The sequence below is a fragment of the Rhinolophus hipposideros genome, assembly GCF_964194185.1.
Source record: "Rhinolophus hipposideros genome assembly, chromosome: 8".
Classification (NCBI taxonomy): domain Eukaryota; kingdom Metazoa; phylum Chordata; class Mammalia; order Chiroptera; family Rhinolophidae; genus Rhinolophus; species Rhinolophus hipposideros.
Genome location: NC_138054.1, coordinates 54,463,822 through 54,489,898, shown reverse-complemented (window position 1 = coordinate 54,489,898; position 26,077 = coordinate 54,463,822). Strand labels below are relative to the sequence as shown.

General features: G+C 41.9%; 1 protein-coding gene across 7 annotated transcripts in view; it reads right to left on the bottom strand.

Moving 5' to 3' along the window:
- Nucleotides 1-26,077, bottom strand: part of DAB1 (DAB adaptor protein 1) — a 1,094,927-nt gene that overhangs the window by 373,294 nt on the left and 695,556 nt on the right. For 2 of the 7 annotated variants that reach the window (XM_081055477.1, XM_081055481.1), the window contains exon 1: nt 19,783-19,942. The exons of 4 other annotated variants lie outside the window; for them this stretch is intronic. The gene's annotated coding sequence lies outside the window, so the exon portion shown is untranslated. Of the gene's footprint in view, nt 1-19,782; nt 19,943-26,077 lie in introns of those variants that run through there. One more of the 7 variants, XM_081055480.1, reaches the window with a different exon arrangement.

Below are 26,077 nucleotides of genomic sequence, written 5' to 3'. Positions count from 1 at the left end.
ATTATTTGTAAAAACTACAGGAAGAACAGAGAAGGACGGGTCGAGGGAATCTGGGAAGGCTTTTGAGAGCAAGGGGAGAGTATGCATGTAACTCTGAACTACACACTCGTCATTATTGGTATTATTGCAGAGGAACAAAGCAATGGCATGACTAAAATCAGAGGGTTACAGTGGGCAGGGATTTTAGAGACCACTCATCCAAAGCTTTCTTTCTCAGTTGAGAATATGTAGGTCCAGAGAAGTCAAATAAGCAGCTCAAGGAAACACAGATCTGCTAAGTGACTTGATAATAGAGCCCATGTGGTTCCATCGTATCCTGACTCTCGCTGCTATACCGTCCATCAATGCTTTGTTTCTTTTACCTATATACAGGTAATTCAACCCAGCACAGATGACTCAGCAGAGGTGACCTGAGAGTTTCATGGAGACTGAGTTCCATATTTTCAGTCCCTTTTAAATATGGAAAGCTTGTCTCTGATTCAAGCTGGAATAAAAGAGCACTAAGAAGTGAGCTGCGTTTGTGGCATTGCCTGAATCATTATGCAATAATGACTGACTAGTTAAAAGTTGATAATATATTAAGGTGACACAATAATTGGATGGAGGTCCCTACTACCACTCCTGCCACGATGAAAATGAAGTAAAAATATATAGCCTGATAAAGAAAAGACCCCTAATTTCACGGTACAGTAGATGTTAGGACAAGAAATGAACTTATACCTATGAGGTCAATCTCATCTTCGAGTCGGGGAATATTAATTTGCAGATATGCTTTATGCTGGAGAGTTTAAAGGAAAACTGGCATAAATAGTGCTACAAAACTTCAACCTCTCCTATGAGGCTGAGCAAGAACAGTAAAAAGAAAACTGTTTTAGTCACCATATTTTATTACACACAGAGCTGAATCAGAAAATTGGAATATTAATAAAATATTTTCTACATGGACTTTGCTGATGAAATAAATCGCTTCATGCTTTTATGAAGATCTGATATGTTACAGTCACCTTTAAGGGCAGTGAGTCCCTTTTTGTAATTACTAATAGGGATGGTTTAATTATACCCATAACTCCCAAGATATTAGATATCGCTGCAATACACCAGCTGTGGACTGAAGTACCCACTCTCTAACAGATTCCTAGAGTATCTGGAGTCTGACATGCAAATCCCATCAGCTTTGATTCAGATGCTTCTAGGAAGGGGTTTAAGCAATATATCTTTTGCCTTATTCATAAAGAAAAATAATCACAATAGATGCATCGATTTACTTACCTTGTTAACTCTCTGGGGCACAGTTACCTACTTCCTAGAGAGGAGGAATTAGCTTATGAGCATACTGTCATAAACGCAGACAGAGCAAGACCAGACAGCATCCAAACATCCCAATGCTTTTATAATTGGAAGACACAGCTCAGGACCCTCCTCTGGTGAAGGGAATGGTCCCATTACATGAGAGAAACCTGCTGTGTAAATTGATAGCAATTCATAGTACAGAAAATCTTTCCCCTCCTACAATAAAGTGACATTCCTGAGAACTGGGGGAACCAAGAACGCTTCACTGAAACAGTGCAAGGAGCATCAGTTGTGCCGCATGTGCCTGTCTGCCAAGCACACGTTTCCCAGCTTGATTTTCATTTGGGGTATCATCCTCTTATCCCATTGTTAGTTGATGTAGTTTGGTGGGGCCAACCTCGCCATCCAGCTCCATAGATGGTCAATAGGTATGAATTCTACCTCCCAACCCTGACCACAGTGATGGATTCAGGAATGAGAACAAATCCACTGAGAGCAAACCCTGTGCCATCCTGTGGATTTATCGGGGAAAAGCCCTCTCTCCTTTTGCCAGGCCTGCTAAGCTAGTAAGATGTAATCCTGTATTGTCGGTGGCTGTCTTTGTCACTGCTTCGGGAGAACTTTCCAACAAAGCCAACACATAGAAAGCAAAACTAGTGTGTGGAAACAAGGCTAGTTGATCCCTCAGCTCTAACCATACTTGGAGCCAGACCACACCTAGGTTGGTTATATGAGCCAAGAAATTCCCTTTCAGACTAAAGTCATACTAAGCTAGATTCTTGTCATTGACAGCCTGAAGAATCCTCATATAGTCAACATTTTCCGTTCAGATTTCTAACTTAATATGGTAGCAGGCGTGTGAGACACCTTCTACCAACCTTCCATAAAAATAAAAAGAGATGATAGATAGATAGATAGATAGATAGATAGATAGATAGATAGATAGAGATAGATAGATAGATAGATAGATAGATAGATAGATAGATAGATAGATAGATGGAATATACAGTATCTTGAGGCTATACACCATACATTAAAAGACCAGAAAAAAAGCAAAATGTTCTATGGATATGTCTATTTGAAGAAAAAAAAAATCCTAGCCTAAGTCCACTCTGCTCTTCAAACCAGAACAGTATAAGCCCTTCCTATCCAATATGGCAGCCGCTGGTAAATATGGGCTATTCGAACTAAAATTAAGCAATGTAAAAAAAATTTCTTTTAACTTAGTTTCTCAGTCACACTAACTACATTTCTAGTGCCCAATAGCCATGTGTGACTAGTGGCTACTATGTCGGACAGTACAGACATAAAACCTTTCCATCACCACCAAAAGTTCCAATGCAGATTGCTGGCAGTAATTCTGCTCATTCCAGATGTGAGATGTAGTCACTATACTAACCAAAAAATCAAGCTGCTCCAAAAGACAGATGAAGGTATTCATCAAAAAATTATTTATCATTAAAAAGAATGAGCAACAACTTAAATACACAAGGGAAAGAGTTAAATGATGAGTAATGTACAGAAATATTATATAACTGTTAAAAAGGACATTTAAAGAATGTTTTAAAAAGAGATATGGGTACAATGTGAGGGTTTTTTTCTTTTTTTTTTACAAAAGAAACACAGTGTATTGACAACTTGAACTCCACAGAGTAAAATGTTTATAGCAGAAAGAATAGAAAAAAATAATCATAATAGCTAATTTTTAAATGTTTCCCATGTGCCATGTGCTAAATGCTTAATATGCATTATATGGTTTGATCAAAATATCAAATAAAATAGGCAATATCTGTATTTCTGTTTCACAGATGAGAAAAAATAGGATTTTCCAAGATTGAATAAATGGAGGAGCCTGGATTGAAAGCCATGTTGTTGGTTTGACTTCAAACCCTGGCCTCTTTATCGCTGCAACTCAAAGCATGAACAGTGACTGCTTCTGGGTAGACACAGTATAAGTGATTTTTTAAAAACACTTTTTTGTATTTTCCAAATTCAATAAACAAAAGATCATTTCTTAAGAAAATAGTTCTAAAAAAAATCATTAAATTTGACTACAACTGCTCTGTGGTTAAAAGACAACTGCCATATGCAACGAATTCTTCCTGAAAAGGGTTAATTATGAACACCAGGAGCTTTCATATTCTGCTGAAGCTTCTGTTCAAATCTAATTTCTCGAAGTATATTGTGAGATGCTAATGAAAATCCAAAGAGACACACGCATTCCAGAGATGTATAGCCAATGAATTTTCTGTTGTTTTTATAGTGAACAACTTTTTTATATCCTAATATTTTTATGCCAGCTATGAAAAAGATAAATAAATATTTATGACATTCACTCAATTCCACAGTAACTACTAAGTTGCTCGTGTTCTCACTCTGGTTTGAAATGTGCATATTTTAGTGGCTAGGAGTCTCAACCCTAAATGAGAAAGCCACAGACGCTGTCATTTATAGACCCTAAAACTACTCATTTGCCTCACGACAGGGATTTGCCTCGGTAGCAGTACATAACAGGCTTAATTAAGGCAGCTGTAGACTTAGACAGACACAAACCTCAGTGCTGCCCAGCAAACAGATAAGAACACACCAGAATTGCCATGGACACTGGTTTTCCTACCTTTGTGCCCTGTATCAGAAGCGTTTGATCAAGAACAACAAACAGGGTAACTAAGAAAACACAGAAAAAATGAGGCCCGATTTCCACCCTTCAACTGTCTTGCAGAAACTTTCATTTACCAAAAATGGCCCAATTTACCTGTTGGTATATCCAATGAACTTTCACTGGAGATTTATGTAGCCATAACATACTAATTATAAAAAACAGGCCGGAATTCATCAATGGGTAGTTTATGACATAAAAATAACCCACGGGCCAGTTATCTTTAGCCTACATGTTTTCTGTTTTAACTGATTTAATGAGAATTTTTTAAACAGAAGGATTACACACTTAGAAAACAAGATATCTAGCTTTTCTTGAAAAATCTGAAGACCTGGCTACATTGTTCCAGCATTCCCTTATTGCAACCATTGGTTGTAGCTGACTGGTAGTATACCCAGGGCTCCCCAAACAGTCCCCCAAACTGTTTACTTACCAATGTCCACTGCACAGCCCTTCTAGGCACCTGAGCTTACATTTCTTATAAAAGGAGACACCTGAAAGACCATTAAAATAGACCACACCTGACATATGTACGTCCTCATTTCACCTAATTAAATATAACCATATTTCTCCTTAGACTGATCTTTGACCCCAGGCAATAGGAGAATCAAGGAAACTGCAGAGGTGACACAAAGAAAAGGCTACTTTACCTAACCACAATCTCAGGGCTAACACTTGGTGACAAGGTGCTTGCTCCATGAATTAATCCTGCTTACCTTCTAAGCCTCACTTTCCCTGGTTCCTGCCACCCACCACTTTGTGATCCATTCCTAGTAACTTAGGGCTCCTAATACATGGAACTGCCTATGTGTCATGCGAGGTCTCAGCTCCCACTCCCTGCACAACGCAGGACATGGTAAGGCCAAAAAGGAGCCATGGATAGGCGGTTCATACCACTATAGTCTCGCTGGCAGCTGGGTTGGAGACACAGGAAGCAGGAGCCACACGATGTACAATTCATCATTTGCTTCTCTGCCAACCAACAACCCCACTTGCTACCTCCAATCCATGCCTCTCTGCCAACCAACAACCCACCCCCTAGCGTAGCCACAGCAGTTATATAGTGGCTAATGGCTACCTGGTAACAGCCGATGGCCACCCAACCACAGCGGATGGCCATCTGATTACAGCTGACAGAAAGGAGCCAGCCCCTTTCCACGTGAGGCCAGAGCCTGGAAACTGCTCTCTGGGACTCTGCCCCCACACCATCTCTACCTTTATCGTGGCCCCCTGACTTAGGACATGCCTCCTTCATACCGGCACTGATTCTGTGTCTTCCCCAGGAGACTGTACACAGCGAATGACCATGTCATGTCATTCATGTCATGGCACTTTCTGCCATGCTCACTCTGGAAGCCCAGCAGAGTACCCAGAACATATTTATTGCGCAAAAGACCAACTAACAAATTCGAAGTCACCGTCAAAATATTTAACTTAGATGCTGACCCTTTCCTACGCTGGCAAAATGTATCCTTCTGTCTTATTTTTCACCTCAGCTAATACTTTTTCGGTCATCCCTAGCCACCACATTTTTATCTATTTGTGCTTCCCAGACAATCCTGGATGTTAAGAAGAGAGTTTGTGTCTTCTTCACGGCTGTATTCGTGGAGCCCACCATTGTGCCAATACCCTGCAGGGACTCAATAAATACTGAGTGAATGGATGAAGTGATAGAGCACCAAGTCCTTTCTCGTAAATCATTAGTCCTTGTAATGGACACAGAGGTACCGTTTATCCTGCTCATCACCATCATCATTACCATCATTGCCACCAGCACCACCATCTCCATTAGGCAGACAGCAGAAGCCCAGTGCATATGGCTTTGTGCCAAGGAGCCAGGGTCCACACGCGTGCCTTTGTGTCTAACGTAGCTCAAGTACAGGCAAGGGGATGGAAAGGATGGTGATTATTCTACACTTGGCCACCTACTCTTTCACACCCTCCCACTTTACAAATAAAATCAAACAACGGCTTGTTTAGATCATGTCCAAGGCAGAGTCACCGTCACAGCGACAATCTGTAATGCACCTAGAAGGTAGCTAGCTGGCTGAATAATTTATGCATACTTCAATTCCAGTGGCGGCACGCCTGTCGTCTTTACCTACAGAACATATCTCACAGCTTCTTCCTCTGGAGTTTTCTATAAGTTATGGATTAATAAACTTTCCCTAAGAACGCAGCTTTATTAATCTTATAAAATATTCAGAAAAAGAAAATATTTTATTATGCCCATCTTTAGTGAATTATGATAAACCACGTCCCATGTGTGCTGACAAGAAATAAAGTTGCTTTCGGAAGCAAATTGTGTTCCTGGTGGTGGCTGTTCCCATCCAGTCAAATTTGGAATAAACAAAATGTCAGACTGTATCCTGACCCGTGAAGATAACAGGGGCCACCAAGATCACAGCAAACATGACACCGTTTCTGAAGAAAAAAGAGAAAATTAGCACAGGTGGCATTATTTCAAGACTGTCTTCATAAAGCTGAAAAATAAATTTAAAAAAAAAGAGAGAGACAGAGACAGAGAGTGGAGGTCTGCCATTCAATGACTGACTCCTCTTCATTATATTTCAAAGGGAATAGCTGTGTGACTGAGCAATCTATTTCACGTGTCTGACGGTTGAGGGGTGAGTGAGAAAGGAACTATCATTTGTGCCACATCAATGTGCACTCGGCACTGTTCTGATTATGTTGTAGCTGTTACTTCTTTTGATTTACAAAACCCTATGAGAACTCATTTTCCCAGTCAAGGCTCCAAAAGTTAAGGGTCTTCTTGCCCACGGCCACAGAACTAGTTATTGGCTAAGCCTTGGTTTGACCGTCTGTAAAATGGGGATAGTAACGCCCATCCTGTCTGTCTGAAGGACTGTTCTGAAGATCTAAGAAGATATCTGGTGTGTGTCTGTGCACACACGTGCACAGACACACACACACAATACAGTACACAAATATAAGACTGCTGTAACTAGAGTGTAGATTTACCTCTATATTCACCTGCCTGGAGTCCTTTATCTAAATGTCAAGTGTTTAAATGTTTGAACATAACCAAAGAATCAGACCTAAAACGTCATACACTGCAAAGGGAAAATAAATGGTTCCAACTCCACTATTAATCCCTTGGTGGTCCTGGGACATGTGAGCTAGGTCCCCAACCTTAGCAAAGTCTTCTAATCCACAGAACAAACGGGCTGTTCTGCCAGAGGCCAGTCCAGCCTGTCATTCTGTGATTCCAGAGGGACTGTGGTGTTTACCACAAGCACTATCCTAAAATTGCACGTTTATAGCACCGCGTTTCCATTTGGTCTCCCTGTGTAGTGTTCAAACACAGGTTCACAATCCCTTATTCAAATTCCTTGGGTCATACATGTTAAGAACACAGATGTTATTTTGCATTTTAGGAAGGCAGCTTATCCTCTGCCACACACTCGGCTGTTATCTGTAATATCCCTTCTTGGGTTTGGGGTGGCACCCCGACATCAAGTTCGTTAATGCTTCTTGAGCCACATGTATCACTAGAGACATAAATAAAGATTATAAGTAGCCTCATGTCCATTCAGATCAGGTCAGGTTTTTCCATTAAATGAGTTTTTTGTTTGTTTGTTTTTAACTGAGTTTTCAGAGCCTTTTCGATTTTGGAATTGCAGAGAAGTGTGGCCCTACTGCTAATGTCCTACTCACCAGGGCACCCAAAACTAAAACATCTCACCCTGGTAAGGAGAGATTCAACTGCCAGCAGTCACTCAGCTTTCTGGAAAGGAGGTGTGACGGGATGCTGGCAGGGAGAGGGAAGAAGAGGAAAAAGTGTTTCACTTTATTGTTTTCCTTTAGCTCTGCAATATTAACAAGCACTTCTGTAAGAGATTTATTTTCCTGGTATATGAACTAGTCCTTTGCCTCCTGGCCCCTTCTCCTGCTTTGTTGAGTGTGGCAAGAGCCTGATCCCAACTGCAGGTCCCAGGATCCAGTTAGATTTGCTCAGTGGGAAAGACTGGCAGGAGACAAGAAGGAAGGGGGAGGAGAGCTAGGGTCTCTCTCTCCCTGGCACCCTCCCTTTCTGTTTCAAGGTGGCACCCCAGAATTGGCCAAGTCTCCTTTGTGGTTCCAGCTCGTCCTGTGTGGGGCCTGCTCCCACTTCCAGCTGCCCCAACCCCTGGGGTTCGGTGACACCATGGCCGCCCTTAGTGCCTGCAGATCTAGAGGCAGGCGGCTCGTCTTGTTCCTTTGCTTCATTGTCACACTTTCAGCTCTTCCAACACCTCGTAACTAGTTCCCTGTATTAAAATCTTCCCATTAATTGACATGGTATGTGTCTCCTGACTACACTCTCACTGATAGATACAATGTACAGCCTTAAAATTATTCAGTGCTGCTTGGGAGTCATCGTGTGGGTTTGGGTGCACTCAGAGATGTCATGGAGAGGTACTCTTCAACCCCTGACACATACTGGTTGCCAGAGTGTCATCTTTAGGCTGTAATTTTAAACTAGCTGCGAATAATCCACCAAGTGAACAATCACCCATGTAAAATACTTAACGTTACTATAGAACGTTAAGTACTTAACATACTAAGACCTTCAAAGTCCACCTCCCGACTACGCCCCGGATACCTCCTCCTCCACTGAAATGATGAGTGTGAGAAAGAAAGGGATACAGCACATTCTAATAACTGTAAAATCATGCTATACATCTTTAGGTTGAGAAGCCTTATTCTTGTTGTTGATTTGATTTGATAGAACTGGAATGGAAAAAGGAATGAAGGAAGGAAAGGAAAAGAGGGAGGGAGACTAGGACAGGAAAGGCACAGTTTTGTGATAAAAGGATCTAAAAACATGTTCCAACAGGAAATGTTTAAAATCACAACAGAAAACACTTATTTTGTTTTCATAGACTCAACACAGTTTATGATAGGGATACTTTCACCTGCACTGCTCAAGAACTATGGTAGACTTTAAAAAGTAAAGGTAGGAAGTATTTAAGATGAACTTGCTCGGAAAGCAAGTCCAGGGGGGCATGAAGGACATGTCGACAGGGTTTTTGAGAAACTTGCAATCTTTAGAGGACTCCACAGTAACAGACATGGAACAAAACAATCAAAGGCATGATCAAGAGTAGTGTGTAACAGAGACTGGGGCTCCAGAAGCCTCAGAAAGATACATGTGCCTGGGAAAAGCAGGCAGAAGGAAGCAGCAAACTGAGATTGAGCCCTTGTTGAACAGTCTTCACTTATTTTTTGTAAAGAGGGCAACTCAGACCCAGTATTCAACCCTCTTCCTCCCAGCCATGTTGATTTATGGCTACTCAAACAACAAATCTTTTTTGTTGATTTTTTTTGTTGATTTATGGCTACTCAAACAACAAATCTTGACTTTCCTCTCCACTGACACATTTAGAGCAGTCAAATGTATACAGAATAATATTTGATCCCCCTCCTATGAACCCATATACACAGCAGAGAAAATATACAGAGAGTACCAAAAAATGTATATACATTTTAAGAAAGGAAAAAAAACTGTGTTAATTGTAATCCTCAATATACTTGTATACCGATAACAAGAGATGAATACAAGTCACATTTGACTTCTGCAGTTACAAGAGGTGCTCAAAGTGGTTACCATCAGTGTCCAGACACTTCTGATTTTGGCATCCCCAGTACAGTGTTATCAAAACCACCAGAGGCCAGCTTTTCTTTCCCTTAATCTTGCTTCCTATAAGAGATCCTTTTATATCTAGCTAAACTAGCATGGTATATATTGCCATTCCGGAAAATACAATGAAACGGGTTAATGACAGGATGTGAGAGAAGAGGGACAGGAGTATAGCACTTGGCAAGGGGAGAAGAGGAATTTGAAAGTTTATCAACACTGATGTCATAGGGGTAACTTTTGCAGAGAAATTATCTGCCTTACATTCTAAAATATAAATAGTATTGGAATGAGTAGAAACGAGTAGTAATGGGCTTAAAAAAGAAATAATGGCAAAGGAATTAGATGACAAGGGGGAGAAAGGAAATAGGGGAGACAGAGAGCACGCTCACAATTGGAAAATAATAATCACCACATGGGCCACAGTCGGACATCTCTCCCATTACCTTTTGTTTACAGATACAAATTATAATTTCCATGCATAGTGGCCCATTCCCAAGTAAAAAGTGCTTCTGGCGTTTCCCTATAATATCATCATAATATATTTGAGGATTTTTAAGTCAACAAGATGAGGTAGGAAGAGCACTGATACAGGTGCAAACAGATCTTGGTCTCTATTCCAGCTCAGCTTAATGACTTGGACACATCTTCCATTTTTTCCAGACCTGTGGCTCCTCATTTGAAAGTGGGAATAATATTCACTGACTGGAGAGATGCCTGAAAAGTCAAAGTAGACGGTTGCTACCAGCCAAAATGTGTCCCTCGGGCAACCAGATGACTATGGCCTGCCTGCCATGCCAGACCAGTGTGTCTGGAGCCAGACTCTAGCCCCCAGGCCCCGGCTCAGGCTACTTATGCTGAACAGGGTGTCCAACCAGGAGAGGTCTGTGCCATCCTGTGCACATTTCCTCACTCTCCACGGGAAAGCCAGAGATGTCTTTCAACAACCTCTGCCACTTGAACAAGATGACTAGCTGCTACTTGGGCTGATCATCCCCTCACTAGCCACATTCCATCACTTCTGCATGCCCATTGGCCCCAGGACAAAGGACAGCTCCTACACGGTCAGTGGTTGAAGGAGGAGGGATCGATCCAAAGCAGTGCTAAGCTTTTCCTGGAGGCTGTTCTGGGTATCAAATGAGAGCTTGTAAAGCACAGAGTGCTCAGTAAGTACTCAATAAGCACCAATTTTTCTCCTCCCCTCCTAACCCCCACCATCCAGAATAAAAAACACAGGTGGAATTTAATGAAAACTAATACGCAATTAGGAAATACAATTTTTCTAAAGATAGTATTTACAATAGCACCTAAAAAATATAAAGCACCTGGAAAAAAGATCTAACAAAAGAATGCATACCTATATGAATAAAGTTATACTCTGTATTAAAACGTTAAGAACTAAATAAATGGAGAGAGGTATTTATTTATGGATATAAGACTCAGTATCATAATGATGTCACTCTTCCTGAGTCCATGTTTAAATTCAATGTAATGCCAATCAAATCTGAAGAGTATTTTTGTATAACTTTAAAAGAGTATTATAAAGTGTATATGGAAGAAAAAAGGCCAAGAAAAGCCAAGGCATCTTTGAAGAAGGACACTGGGGAAATTGTCCTGCCAAATACCAAGGTTTATTATAAAACTATAATAATAACAAGTGTGGTTTAGGCAAAAGAGTGGACAAAATATGTGCCTCCAAACTCACCCTGAATGCCAGGATGATTTTTTTCCCATATGGAAGAACATTAGAATAAATTCGTACCTCACACCACACACAAACACACACGCACACACTACCTGGTTTAAAGAACCTAAATGCGAAAGGCGAAAAAAATAAAGCTTTCAGAAGATAATAAAGGAGAATATCTTTATGACATCAGGGTTAAAAAAAGAAAGGCTTTTTTTAAATAAGACATAAAAAGTACTAACCATAAAAGAAAAGATTGATAAATTCAACTGCATTAAAATTAAGAAGTGAGATAGCAGAAGGTTGGCAAGAATCCAACTTCTATGTGGTCTATAAATCTATTCAGCTTCCCAAAGGAATAAATTACAGTAACCTTTTTGCATTCATTGGAGCTGTGTTTTAAGAATACATGCCATAGCTCAGAATCAGCATATGGTTGGCCCATCTTTGATTTCTCCCCCAATTGGATTATTGGCATTTCTGGTTTAACGAGTACATTTGAGTGGTGGTTTTATATTTAGAACTTTTGTGAGCAGGCACAGAATGCTGTTCAAAATAATGTGTCCCACAATTCAAGACAAGCACTACCACGTGCCATCATCATAGTGTATGGGCATGACTGGGCCATCACGAGGCGCTGGCACTCTGTGGTTTCTCTTCCTCACCCGCCGTGCCGTGTTTGCACTGTTCATGATCATTCACACGCAAAGCTGACTCTCGTTCTATCTGCTGGGATTTTACTACTACTTCAAAAACCACTAGGAGAATTCTGTACCAGAAATCTGCATCAAAGGCAGAAAACCAACCCTAGGGTGGATTCTCAGCCATGATCAACTTAAAACCCAGTGGGAAAAGCAAATCTACTATCTCACATACAAGCATGATTTAGTACAAAAAGCCTCTCCCAGCGAGCCTGTAAGTCTTCCCCTGTCTCTTCTCATTCTTTCTACCATGCATCCTTCAGTAATAGTCTAACATTCCCTCTACATGTCGACACGTATACAGTAATATATTATAGGCTAGGATAATAGAAAAGGAAAATGTCATCCAAATATGACATACGTTTTAAGATGATGTGAGCTTTTTCAAGACGGTGTCCCTCACGTATGTCACATATATCTTCACTACCTGTATTGGAATGACAGTGCCTAATTGTAACATTCTGTTACTGATAGTAAGTTATTTCTTGGGGACCCTGTGGATAGGAACCTCGTAAACCTTTAAAGTACTTAGTGTCTAGGTACAGAGTAATTAATGAGCATTACAAATTTCTTTTTTGATTAAAATCATTTATATTTATCATTTTTTCCCAGTAATGGGAAATGGAGAACTCTACTATTTTAATCAACTTTTTTAATAGGATAGATTTAGATAAGTATTTATGATCAATGATTCCAAAACATGTCAAGAAAACAAAGATGACTTTCAGTGGATGACTATTACTACTTATTTCCCAATCCAGATTACAAAATAAAGAACTGCAATGAAAAATGTGTTTTTTAAGATTGCAGATCACAAAGAATTTCAATATTGTCAATGGAAAACAATGAATCCCAATCTTTTTATCCACAGGGACTTAATAAACCATAGAAGACTGTACACATATAATTCAACTCAACCCAGCAGAAACTTGTGGAGCAACTACTATGTTCCAGACAGTGTTGTAAAAAAAAAAGCCATATTGCCTTCCCCTAAAGAGCTTATAAATGCCTTTATTAGACACTTATTGGACAAAATCCTTTTTTTTTTCTTTATCTCTGTAGTAACTAGCTAGAAACTGGGTTAGAATTCAGTGGAATTCTTTTTAAGTTTGGCGTTCTGAAAAGATTATTCAAAAGAAATGTATGGAATGACAAACACCAAATTTAGAATAGTGGTTATCTCTGGCAGGAGGGAAAGAAATATGATCAGAGAGCGGTTACTAAGAGGCTTCAATTGTATGGCTCTATTTCTTAAGCTGAGTAGTAGGTAGAGTTGTTTTTTTGTAGTTGTTGTTGTTTTTACTATATTGTTATTTATATTTTTTGTATGTCTTCAATATACTATACTACATTTCAAATCACACACATTGCTTTCACGATAAAATTGTTCTTCTAAAAAACATAAGTGATTGCCTATAAACATTTTCCCTAAACTATCTTGTAAGATACTGAGGGGGCTCCTTGATATCAAAGGTTCTATGACAAATAAGTGTGGAAAAGTCTTAATGAGGTAAATGAGTTTCTTTACTGCAAGAAATCTCTGAAGCTTGAATATGTCAGTAAATACCATGTCTTATAGAGTAGGATATATAACTCAGTACTTTCCAAACATTTTTGAGCATAGAACTTTTCTTCCTCCAAATGTTTTCTTTTGGAAGTACTCAAAACCATCTCCCTGGAACACAGTTTGGAAAATGCTCTATAAAACAATCCCTTTCAGCCACGTATTCTACATTATAGTCACACCCAACTATGCCCATCCCAAACCCATAATGGACCTTCATGCCCACCTGTCTTTGCCCATGTAGTTCTTTCAGTTTGGAATGCCTGCAACCCCTGCAAAACTCCTGGTCAACCTTCAGCTTCCAGTTGAAATACAATCTCTTCTGTGAATACTTCCCCATCATCTTCCTCTCCAGGTAGAATGAATTACTCCTCTGGAAGCTTCCAGGGCTGTACATATATTTTCTGCACCACATCTCACACTATAGCAGTTATTTATGCAGAAGGCCAGGTGCCTAGATGGCAGAGACAGCACCTTTACATTTTGGCACTGTTTACAACACCTAGTACAGAGCCAGAGCCAGACAAAGTAGGTGTTCAGGAAATATGTGTTGAATGGACATAGAAGCGGTGTCTAGGTGCATAACCAGAGTTTGCTTCCTCAATTTTCCGGATATTCTCAATGTGTATTTGTAACTTTTCAGACTTTATTGTCAATTGTGAGACTAACAAAAAAAAGAAAACAGACACAAAGACTGAAAAAGAGACAAACTCAGACAGAAACAAGGAGAGAAAAAGGAAGAGTAAGGGATGGCTTAACTGATGGATAGTGAACCGATAAATTATGAGTCCAGTCAAAAAACACAGAGACTGACCAACAGAGAAAGTCAGAAATTGGTATGAAGCTTGGAGCCAATTTTGTAAGACCCACAGTAGGCACTCCAAATAGTTGACTTGGGTTCACTCTTGAACCCAAGTCTCATCTGTCTGAGAATGCCCTCTCCTTTTTATCCCCTAAGCTAAACAAACCAACTTTGCCACCATAGAACTTTTATCATTTTAGCTGTGAGTTCTTCTACTCAGCAGAATCTTATTTCTGTTTTCTTTTCTCTTTATGAGAATCCCCTACTGGCATTGTAGATTGGTTGTACGTCAGGTTCAAATAAAATAATAATAATAAAAGCAAGCTGGCAATTTCTTTCCAATAGAATATGCTGCATATTTCATGAAATAGAAGCCAGAGGAGTTTTGTGATTCCTGAACCAAAACCTTTCCATATCTGAGGACTAAATGGAAGAAATATACAAAGAGCATCTCACAGAAAAAGAAACCTGATCATTTGCTCTCCAACCTAAGGGAAGTATGCAAGTGATTCACTAATGTATTTTTTTAGCACACGTTCATATCCTGTTACACATTTCATAGAGTAACTTCAGATAGTTTTCATGGATACAAATGTACTACCAGAGGAAGGATTTTCTTTTCCTACTGGACACTATTTTTGCTTTACAGAACATCTGGCTCTTGTTCTTAGTTTGGCAAAGTCTCCCCACCTCGAAGTTCTACTTATGTTTTCAAGCCACTTCTCAGTCCTGGTGTAAGAGAATCTGGTCCAGAGGAAGGAGCATTGGGCAAACAGTCCACTAATTCTGGGTTCCGACAGTGCCTCACAGCTGTAAAGTTATATATCTCCCCAAGCCTGCTTTATTTTCCAATCTGTAATTAGGAGAGGTGACTAGTCCGCTTCTAGAATTTAATCAAGCAGTCATTTTATTTCCCTGAATGTAATTGCTGAAAAGGGCAATGACCTGGACATTTTTAGCATTATGTGTGCTTCAAAATTCCCTTCGTAAAGAGGAAAAATGTTCAAGGAAATAGTTCCAGGAAGCTAAACACAACAAAACCTATGCCTCAGATGCTGAAATAGAACTCTTCCTCTCTACCCTCTGTTTAGGAAAACAAAGCAAAACAAACAAACAAAAAAAAACCACCTAGATACTGAATACTGAAGTCTCAGAATACCAGTGACAAACAGAAAACTTTTTATAATCAAGGGGAAGGATTTTTATCTCGTTTGAAGGACAGCATTAATAGCTAAGTAACATTACATGCTAGGTACTGTTCAAAGCACTTTGTGTGAAGCCCTGTAATCCTCAAAACAATCTTATGTGGCAGGTGCTGTTATTTTATTATAAAGGAAATGGAAGTTAGATAAGTTGGTCAAGGCCACATACCTGGCAGGAGCTGAGGTCTGAACCCAGGCAGTCTAGCACCCAAGTCCGGACTTGTAATCACCTGTTATGCCACCTTTTAATTTTAAGAATCTCTGCTTACCAAGGTTGGTAATAGACAATAGCAGTAATGCAATCTCTGCATACTTGATTAATGACGATTTTAACAGAGTAGACAGATGTCAATCAATACTGACCAATACTTGTCATAAGTGTTCAAAATGTCAACCAGCAGCCCAGTGCCCCTATGGCAACAGAGGAACACCCATTTTGTGTTTCAGCACATGAAATTGGGAACAACCTGTAGTTTGCTCCTACAGGAGGTCTAACTATTCCATCAATCCTCATTAAATTTTACAACCCCCATGGGAGATAGCTGAGATCACCTTCCCTCTCAGAGGCAACATAAGGCCATGGTTAGAATAGATCTTGGAACCAGAATGCTTATATTCAAATTCCAGTGCCATACCTTACTTGCTGTGTGACCTTGGGCCAGTTACCAACTCTCTCTGTGCCCGTTTCCTTATCAAATGGGAAAGAGAATAAAAGTATCCAATTCCTCGGGTTAGTTCAAGATTAAATAAATTAATACTTGAGAAGTGCTTAAAAGGGTACCTGACTCTTAGTAAGTACTCCATAAAGGTTACTTATTCTTATTTTTATTAATAAGAGCAGTGATTTGCAAAGCATCATGAAGTCAGAAAGTACCTGGATTCAACCCGAACCTTCCAATTCCAAATGCCATCCTCTCTCCTTAGCAGAATCCCATGCTCTCTGTCACTAAAAGTTACCATTCTCCTGAAACCCTGCTATGTGCCAAAGAACCCAATGAGACATTTTTTCCCCCATAAAATTGCTCAAAGATCCACAAGTTGGATAATATTGTCCCTGTCTTGTAAATGATGAAACTGAGATTCTGAGAGTGATTTACCCTCAATCCCTTAACAAGTGAACATTCTTTGTCACAGTAAGCCCTAAATAACATTTAACATTCCTGACAAGATTTTTGTGATTTTTAAAAGTGTCATCTAAAAGACATAAACTGTGATTTTCTTGCTTTGTTAGCTTTATTACTTTGAGAGAAGGATTAAAGCCCAACAAAAAAAAAAAAAAAAAAAAAAAGTTTGACTTGAGTGAATTATCAAAATGAAATGCTGCTTCAGTGAGATTCTTCATCTGCCTGCAGGGTGGCTTCAGGCATCCAAAACCCACCAAATGCTATGCTGAAGATGGGTACTATCGAGTACCACGCAAAACACCCACCCATTTAAGAAAAATTATTTTAGAGGGCAAAGGGGATTGAAGAAGCATATATTCTTCTCTGGCTTTGGGAGAAAATGAACAATAAGTGATACCATCTCTTCGCAGCCGCCTCACACAATGGTATCTCTTGCAAATGAAACATACTGTGAAACAGCTTGAGAGATGAGCTTCATCAACAATAAGTAATTTTTATTCAGATTTTATTGTTGAATACAATGAACATGATTAAATGTTTCAGATATGCCTATTCAGACCTTAAGCAAACCACCAAAAAAAAAAAAGAAAGAAATGAAAAACTACTAAAAATCATCTTCTAAATCTGCTTTGGGAAGAGCTTTAATTGCCAACTTGATGTGAAGGACTGAATTCCCACTTGATAGCGGCTCTGTTCCCAAGAAGATAGTAACAACACGTTGGCACTTCCCACCTCAGCCTCTTGTCTCATCCCTGCTGATCCTCTCAGAGTTGCCAAATAGTTACAATGTCAAGTCTTTCAAATCACTGCATTTTGAACTTCCTAAACCTTTGAGAGGGCCTCTGTGTATGGAAAAGAACAATAGCACTTCAAAAGCCATGTCTGGGAGTTCTTCAAAACTCCATTTGAATGCTGGGGTTTCAATCAAAGACATCAGCAATTTCTGATTGCTTAGAAGTTGACTTTTATACAGCTTTGATTAGGTCGCCCTTCTCAATAGGAAATCAAGAAAATCTCTGATCCCTTTTAGATTCCAGAATTGTCTCCAAGCCTTGTCAGGATAGGAAGTGAAAGAGACGGAAGGGGCGGTGGGGGAGGAGGTGCCATGGAGCATGCCCTGCTTCACTCAATCTCCCCACCCACCACCGGCACCCCCATGCACATCTATCTTCAAGCCTGGGCAATTCAGGGTTCCGTCCAGAATCACTCATCACTGAGATAACAAAAACAATGGGTGCTAATTCAGGGGGTGGGGATGGTTTATCACGTTATGGATTTCCTGAAGACCCATAATTGGCACATAAATGTACAAACGTGAACCCGATAATCAAGGGGTTCTGAACGTAAGCTACCTTTATATGATTACTTGAAAAAATGTTAAGTATTATGAAGTGTCAGCGGAACCCCCACAAGGCCTTTCTTCAAAACCATCAACATTGTGAAAGTACTTCGAAATGGCCAGTAGGAGGGGAGCAGAAGGGACGAACAAGCGACAGAGGACCCTCCTTCGGTCCCCCGGCAACTCGCTAGAGAGGATGGCGTTGTAACATCCATTTCGGAGGACTCGCTGGCCCCCTCAGCTCCGGGGCAGCAAAAGGCCCGCTGGCTTCCGCAAGCTTTCCACTCGCCCCTGTTTCTAAAGGAGCTAAGCTCAGGCGTGCGCCAGCATCCAAACGCACCCGCAGGCACCCACCTACGCGGGCACGCACCCACCCTCGCCGACACACGCTGGAGCACACAGACGCCCGCGACGCGGCGCTCGCAGCTCCTCCACCACCGCCAAGCCTCCAGCGAATGCCAGACTGCCGTCGCCAAGCGCCCCGGGCTTCCCCACCCCCACCCCATTCCTTTAGACTCTCCCAGCCCAGGCGGAAGTGCCCAGGCAAACCCCCAACAATGAGGACTTGTGTGGTGCAGTTGGGGGTGGATGGGGAGTTTACAGGGAGTAAAACATACACAGTCTGGCGGGGTCGGGAGGGAGCTGTGTAGGAGCTAAGTGGCACCAGCCTCTGGAAGCAGCCTTCCCTGGTGCCCTCCGCCTCCCAATCCCGCACCATCCCGCGTCCGGTCCAACACCCACCCACCCACCCACACAAAGGCGTTTTAACAAGAGCAGAGAAAAGATGCGCCCTCCCACCAGGGGTCATAATGATACTCTGCAGGACGAAGGAGACTCCGGGCTACAGGAACCACAGCCGTTTTGAAATGTACTTTGTACACTCATCCCAAAACCCCTTTCCGAGGGCGCGACACAAACTCCCCTCGTCTCTGACTCCCTGACTCCAGGTTTTCTTGGCGACTGAGTCCTCTTTTTAGGGCTTCCTTAAGAGCTAAACCGTGAGGATTTAAAGTTTCCCCAGTAGGAAAAAAGAAAAAGGAAGAAGAAAGAAAACCCTGAGCATCGAGTCTAGAGCATAGAAAAGCAAGAGGTGCGGGTTGGGGAGGAGACCTATTGGGGAGGCAGGGCGCCTGGGGAGCGGCACGGAGGGGAGGAGGACGGCGGGGAGCCGGGCCGATGGAGCACCCGGGGAAGGGCCGCAGTCAGAGGAGCCGCGGGCCCTAGCTCTGAGTGGGGTCTGCGACAGGGCAGGGGTTCCTCGGATACATCCGATTTTCCCGCAGGTCGGGGCAGAACCGCAGCGCGCAGAGGAGGAGGGAAGTGAGAACCGGGTTCGGCTGAGTAAGGAAGAGGGTCCAGCCCCGGGACGCCGCCAGCGAAGCAGGGAGAAGGGCTTGAGCACAGCGGGTGGCTTTTGGAGCGGGAGAACGAAGGTCCGGGGTTGGGCAGAGACTGGAGCGTAGAAGGAAGGAGCGTGCAAGGGGTCCCGCAGACAGACAAGTGTTTGGGGTGCGGTCTGGAGAGGGGACCGCGAGTGGTCAGGAGTGGGGAGATTGTGGGTTACGGAGCAGACGCAGAAAGAAGGCTCAGAGGTCGCCCCTTTCCCCCAGCCAGTGGAGGGAGCGGGCGGAAAACTGCAGTCGCTGTCCCCGGGGTACCCCTAACCAAACTCCTGAGAGGGGTGCCCTGGGTGTCCCCGCGCCTTGTGCCCGCCGGGCAACTGCCCGCTCTGAACTCTGTCCTCACGGAACTCCTGCCGCCGCCGCACCTCACCTGGGCTCGCCGCGAGCACCCTCCGCCGCTGCCGCCGCCGCACAGGAAGCGGCTCCCCATGCCCGGCGGGCGGCAGCGCTCAGGCACGCTCTCCAGCCCGGGGAAGCCCCGGCGATCTCGGAGCTGGGTCCATCCTCCCCGAGAGCCACGGCCCCGCGTCAGAGCAGGGGGAGGAGACCGCCCTGTGTGCAGACCCGCCTCCTCCTGCAGCCCCAGCCCCTCCTGCCCCACGCCCACGGGGCGCCCGTGGGCGCGTCTCACCTGCCGGCAACGCGGCCGCCGCCTCCTGGGTGCCCGCCGCGCGCCCCTCGTCCCAGCCGTGCGGCTCCCGCCCTCGCTCCCGCCCGGCGCTCTCTGCGCTGCCCGAGCGCGCTCCGAGGGTTCAGCCGAGTCGCGGTGGCGACGAGGAGGAGGAAGAGCGAGCCGGCGAGCGAGCGGGGGCGCCGCGGTTCGCCGTCGCGCCTCTGGAGCCCTTGCACTCACTCCCCATCCCGGCGTGGAGGGGGAGAGCGGAGCCGGGAGCACAGGGTGCCCAACCCCGGCTGTGCCAGCGGAGAGCGGGTGGGGGAGAGGAGGAGAGAAAACTGCCGGACTCGGGTTTCAGAAAGTATCCAGTGTTTTCGCCACCGCCGCCGCCACCACCAGCAGCAGAAGCACAGCAGCACAGCCCTCGCCCAGCCTCCCTTATTTTTATCTAGGGCTACTCTTATCCCAGCCTCTAAACATCGGCACACCCAAAGACGAAGAGCGCCAGTGGGTGAGAACTAGAATGGAGGTTCGGCTAGGACATGTAGCCCCCACGCAGGAGGGGGGCGCTAACTCCCAGCGGCCAAAGGTGGTTTGGCAGCTCTGGTCTTCGCTGAAACTTCCCACGCAAAGTTGGGTGGAGGAGAGGGTTGGATCTGTCACGTTTTCATCAGTCCAGGGACGCAGGCGACTGAAAGGATGCAGGCCCCAGGTAAACCCCAACTCGCCCCTTCCTACCCTGCCTCCCTACTCCTTTTCTTAAAATTCCTAGGAGAGGACTAGTCTCAGATTAGAACATGCTTGGGAGAAGGCCCCAACTCTCTACTTCGGGTCCTGGTTTACAAAAATTCAATAAGTGGCTGAAAATATTGTGTCGGTCTGGAAATGTTTCAACCCTGAGACTGGATTCAACTCCAGTAAATGCTTGTTGCGGTGTATTGGCCTCCAGAGGGCAAAATGCCAGGTGTGGGAGGTAACAAATCAGATCAAGTGCTGACCCATTGGAGCAGGTCATGGAAAAGGAAGAGTCAGGAAACTGTCCTTCAAAAAGTTTATTTTTATCCTTTGTAGGGGCCACACTTCCTGTCCTCCAGCTGTGTAATAATAAAGCTAATGTGGTGGATTTGAGTTTTGTTTTTTTTTCCCTTATAGCTTCTGTCACTCACCCATGAAAATTTAATGAAGCATTTAGGGTTATTACCGCTAGAGTCAATGGGCTAAAAATATTTAGCCTAATGCAATCCTTGTGGAGCCAATAGGTCTGTGGCTTGTACATGCAAAGTCATCGAGAGACCCTCCTTTTCACCACAAAATTCACGACCCATTAAACTTACTCCGTAATAACAGCTTCTGTACAAATGGAGGCCCCAGTGTATGGAGGCTGTCATGCACCTCCTGAAAAGATAGCAATTTACACAGAGACAAGAAAAACGTGTGAGGTCATTGGCAGGATACAATCTGGGGGAAAAAGTTGATCAGAGGACACTCCCAGCAAGGTGGGAGGGAGGTGCCCCCCTTGATATAACTGTTTCTATTGACTCCTCCTGGGTGTGACCAGCAAATCTAATGGTGGGGACCACAAAACTGGCTCAAGTCTCTCCGACTTTTTCAACGTTCTAGAGAATGGCAAGAGTTACTATTGAACACTGAAGATTCATTCAGTAGGAAGTTCAGGCTCTCCAGCCAACTCTAATAAGATTAATAAAATACTTAAGGTTCCTCATCTATAAAGACAGACATTGGGAATCTGAACTCAATACAAAAAAACAGAAATAAAAACAAAAACACCAGGGAACATAGACCAATCAAGAAGACTTGGTTGAAATAAGAGGAAAGAGTGTAGAAAACTATTATGCACTTCAGGTGGCTGGGGCAAATGTCAAACTTTAGACTATCAAACAGAGGTCTAACTTTTCATTGACTCTACCAAAAAACAAACAAACAAAAATCCAAAGTTTCTCCATGCTTCAGAGGACAGCCAGGGAACATAAAAACCGTTTACACCCATTTTAATACCCCTGATGTAAGAGTTGTTGCCGTCATCCCTCTTCTACCTTGTTCTGTTTTCAGTTGACATTATGATAACAGACGCTGAAGGGAGTGTGGAACACTGAGTTGGAAGAGTAATAGAAATGGAAAAGGCTCATCTAAAACTCTATTTCTATTCAGTGCTGGACATGGTCCACTATGGAAACTGGGCAAATTCCCATTAAATCCAACAGGGGCAACAAGCTGCAGCTGTTCTCAACTCCAGGCTGGAAGAAAGCATAATATGTAGATTCTAACTGCACACAGCTGCCCAAGGACCTAATAGCCTTTTGGGTTAAGCCAAACCAAATTTTGAAGTAGTACTATTTTAACTTATGCTAAACATGTCAAGTAACAATTCATCTCAAATTTACGGTATTTTTTCTTCTCATTTAAATAACAATGCCATTTGTATTAAGTTTTGCATACGAAAAAAATCCATATGCTTTCTTTTTCCATCTACTCTGAGAAACAACAAAGTAATGAGTACAACAAAGGTGTATATGTCGCTTATTATGTTCGAGACATCCTTCTGGGTCCTTTCTGTATCTTAATCATTTAACCTTCACAATAGCCCAGTGAGAGAGGTACTCTCATGGTGTGTACTGGATAGAATACAGACTGGAAGCTCATGGGCCTGCATCAACTTTGATAAGTTACTTACCTCTCTGAACTTCAAAATTCTAAATTCTACCATGTGATACCTACCTCGTGAGACACCTACTTCATGAGATTGCCGTGAGCCTTAAATGAGATAATGCACTGGACATGGTGGGAACAGGATAAGTCACACACTACGCATTGGTTCTCTTTCCAGAATAATTCCAAACTAGTTAATTTTAAGTCAACAACAACATTTATGGAGTCCATTCTATGTATCAGGCACTGTGCTAGACATTGGACATAATGATGATAAATCAGAAACAGATCCTGCTTTTGAGAGGCTCAGTGTCAACTGAATGAAAAACATGGGCATGCATAGCATGCAGATGGCAAAAGGAGTTTTATTGAATTCTCATAATTCATCCTTATGCACTTGATTCTGAAGATACTCAGAAAGGATGCCTATTTAAGTGCTGTTTGAAACTGACCCATCACTGAAAGCAAAACCAAATGTCAGAAATCTTAAATCCCACTGGCAATAACTCCTCCTCCAAAGAAAGCAATGCAAAGTAGCCTGTTTTGTGTATTCTATATGATTTAAAATTCTCTTTATTCCTACATTTGTTTCAAATATACCTTCCATTGGATGGAGTATAATAAAATGAATTTGTGCTGTAAGCTCTGGGAGTTTCAAACACAAATTGTTATATAGCCACCATTTATTAAATAGTTTATAGTGCTTGCATATGCCAGGAATATGCTAATATTTCTGTACACATAAAGCTCTCAAATTAATAAAAAAATAATGTTCAGAAGGAACATTTTTACAAAGCTTATTAGAGACATCATGTGTTCAAAATATACTAACATATAGAACACACAAAATTTTAAAGGTTAATACCAAAGGTGTAAGTTTCTCCCAGTCCCGTTCATTCAAATTCATGTTCAAACTCAGATTGTATTCACTTATTCAAAAAATATTTCCTGATCGCTTACTCTATACCAGACACAATGTCAGGCATGGGCAGAGGAAAAAAACAAACAAAAATCTTACTCTCCAACAACCCATAACCACGTGAAGGAAACACATCATCATGTTGCATTGCGATAAATGCTATCCACGATAGTGCTAAGTACAGGATACTAGGGGTACATCCAATAGGGGTATTTAAGCCAGGGTAGGATGTTAAGAAGACCTCACAAAAGAAGTTATATCACCCTGAAAGATGAGTAACTGGATGAAGAAGGGAAGGGTATTTCAGGCAAAGAAAAGAGAATGTGCAAAAGCACAGAAGAAATTATTCTCTGGGGGATGACTGTAGTTGACACTAGAAAAACAGCATAAACAAATAGAAAGGGGTCTGGCTTGCCATGTTCAAGACTTTTGAATTTAGTGTGAAAGTAAAGGGGTCCAGTTTAAAAAAAGCAGGAAAAATATTTTGCAAACCTTACATTATCCACATTTCAGATACTTTTTTTGTCTGCTGTAGAAACAAGTAAACTATCCAATTTCTCTTTCTCTTCTGAGGTCAAAAAAACAATGAAAAAAATTTCTATGTGGCTTCATCAAAACAGAAGATCCCTTCTTTTATGATACTGGCCTTGCTTGATTCCAGGGAAAGGTTGTTTGGCAGTATTACTAAACTTGACTCTGGTTTACAGTCACTATAAATAACAGTCCTTTTATTTTTCCAAGGAGTGCATGGAGGAGAGTAGCAACACCGCAATTGCATTTATGCCAGCAGTCTGCTCTTTTTAGCTAAATGCACAGTAGAAACAAAGTGGAGAGTTAAAGTGATTATCAAAGGACTCATAAGTCCCAATACAAACCCCCAATTTTTTCACTCATAAAGTGGTATTAAGGGGATGTTTGTACTTGAAAATAGGAGTGGACTAAAAGTATCAGAAAATGACTGAATTTCTGATGCCTAGGGAGTATCAGGGCAGAGAAGAATCAGCACGTCACGTGACATAGCTGCCATGTATTTTGTGATTACTGTGTTGTTTTTTGTTTGTTTGTTTGTTTTGCCTCCTTGGTCCATTCCTGCTTCTTCTGTAAACAATGCCCAGCATTCTCTGAGGAACAAGTCCTCCACCAAATAATACGTTTTTCTAGTTAGTTCTGGTAGAACTGACTCTACCTCCCTCACCTCTAGGGATGGACCGTGCAACACACTTCTTGGCCACAATTCAGGGAAGTCAATGGGTAACCTGTGCACTTTTGCGAGCGCAACTGGGAAAAATGCTTTCTCTTTACCACTGGACTGGAAACTGGAAAGATATTAAGCCTGTATCTGCAGGAGCCCATTCCATAAGAAAAATCCTTCAGAGCCTGAAACTAACAGAGAAGAAAACAAGACTAAGAGATAGAAAAATAGAGATTTATGAGGACATTGTTAAAGGGCTTTAGTTTAGCCATGCCTGAAATCAACTACCATCCTCCCACCCAGATTTTTCAGTTATATCCGCCAAAATATTCCCACTAGTACGTAAGTCGTTTACGTTTTTTTCTCCACTTTTGACCATAAGAATTCTGTCTGATAGTCCAAGTATTGCATTGTAAACTTTCTATATGTTACCCAACTTAAGACTTGAAGAACCCCCAAAAGCTATTTGTATATATTTATCCTTGGCCTTGTTCTAAGAAAAACATGAACTCATATCTTGCAGGTGGGTTAGAAATAAACTCAGGAGGTTAAATATTTAAATGAAAGTTATACAACTGGTCAGACAGACAACTGGAAAAATTGAAATACCATTACAATAGCATAACACAAAATACTTAGGAATAGATCAAACAAAAGTTGTGCAAGGCTTCTGCACCAAAGCTTACAGAACGTTGATGAAAACAGATCAATGGAGAAACATACCATGTTCATGGTTTGGAAAACTCAACACTAATAAGATGTCAATTCTCCACAAATTAAACTATACATTTAACACAATCCTAATAAAAATTTCAGTTCACTTTCCAAGGAATTAATAAGCAAATGCTAAAATGTAAATGAAAAGAAAAAGATGGAACAGAATAGAGAATCCAGAAATAGATCAACGCTGCAGTCAATTGACTCTTTTTTTTTTTTTTAACACAAATCCAATGCAGTATATTGAGGAAAGAAAAGTCTTTAAAACATGCTACAGGAACAACTGTATAAACATATGAAGGGAAAAATTTTAACCTCAACCCCTTCCCCAATCATACATAATCATACATAATATAATTGCTAAAATGCTAAAGGTTCTAGAGAAGAATCTTACAGAGTTTCTTCACAATTTGGAGGTATGCACAGATTTCTTAGGGAGGAAGCAAAAATTATTCAGTATAAAAGAAAAAAGTCATAAATTGGACTTTATCAAAATTTAACATGTGTGATCAAAAGACAACATTAAGAAAATTAATAGTAAACCACAAACCCGG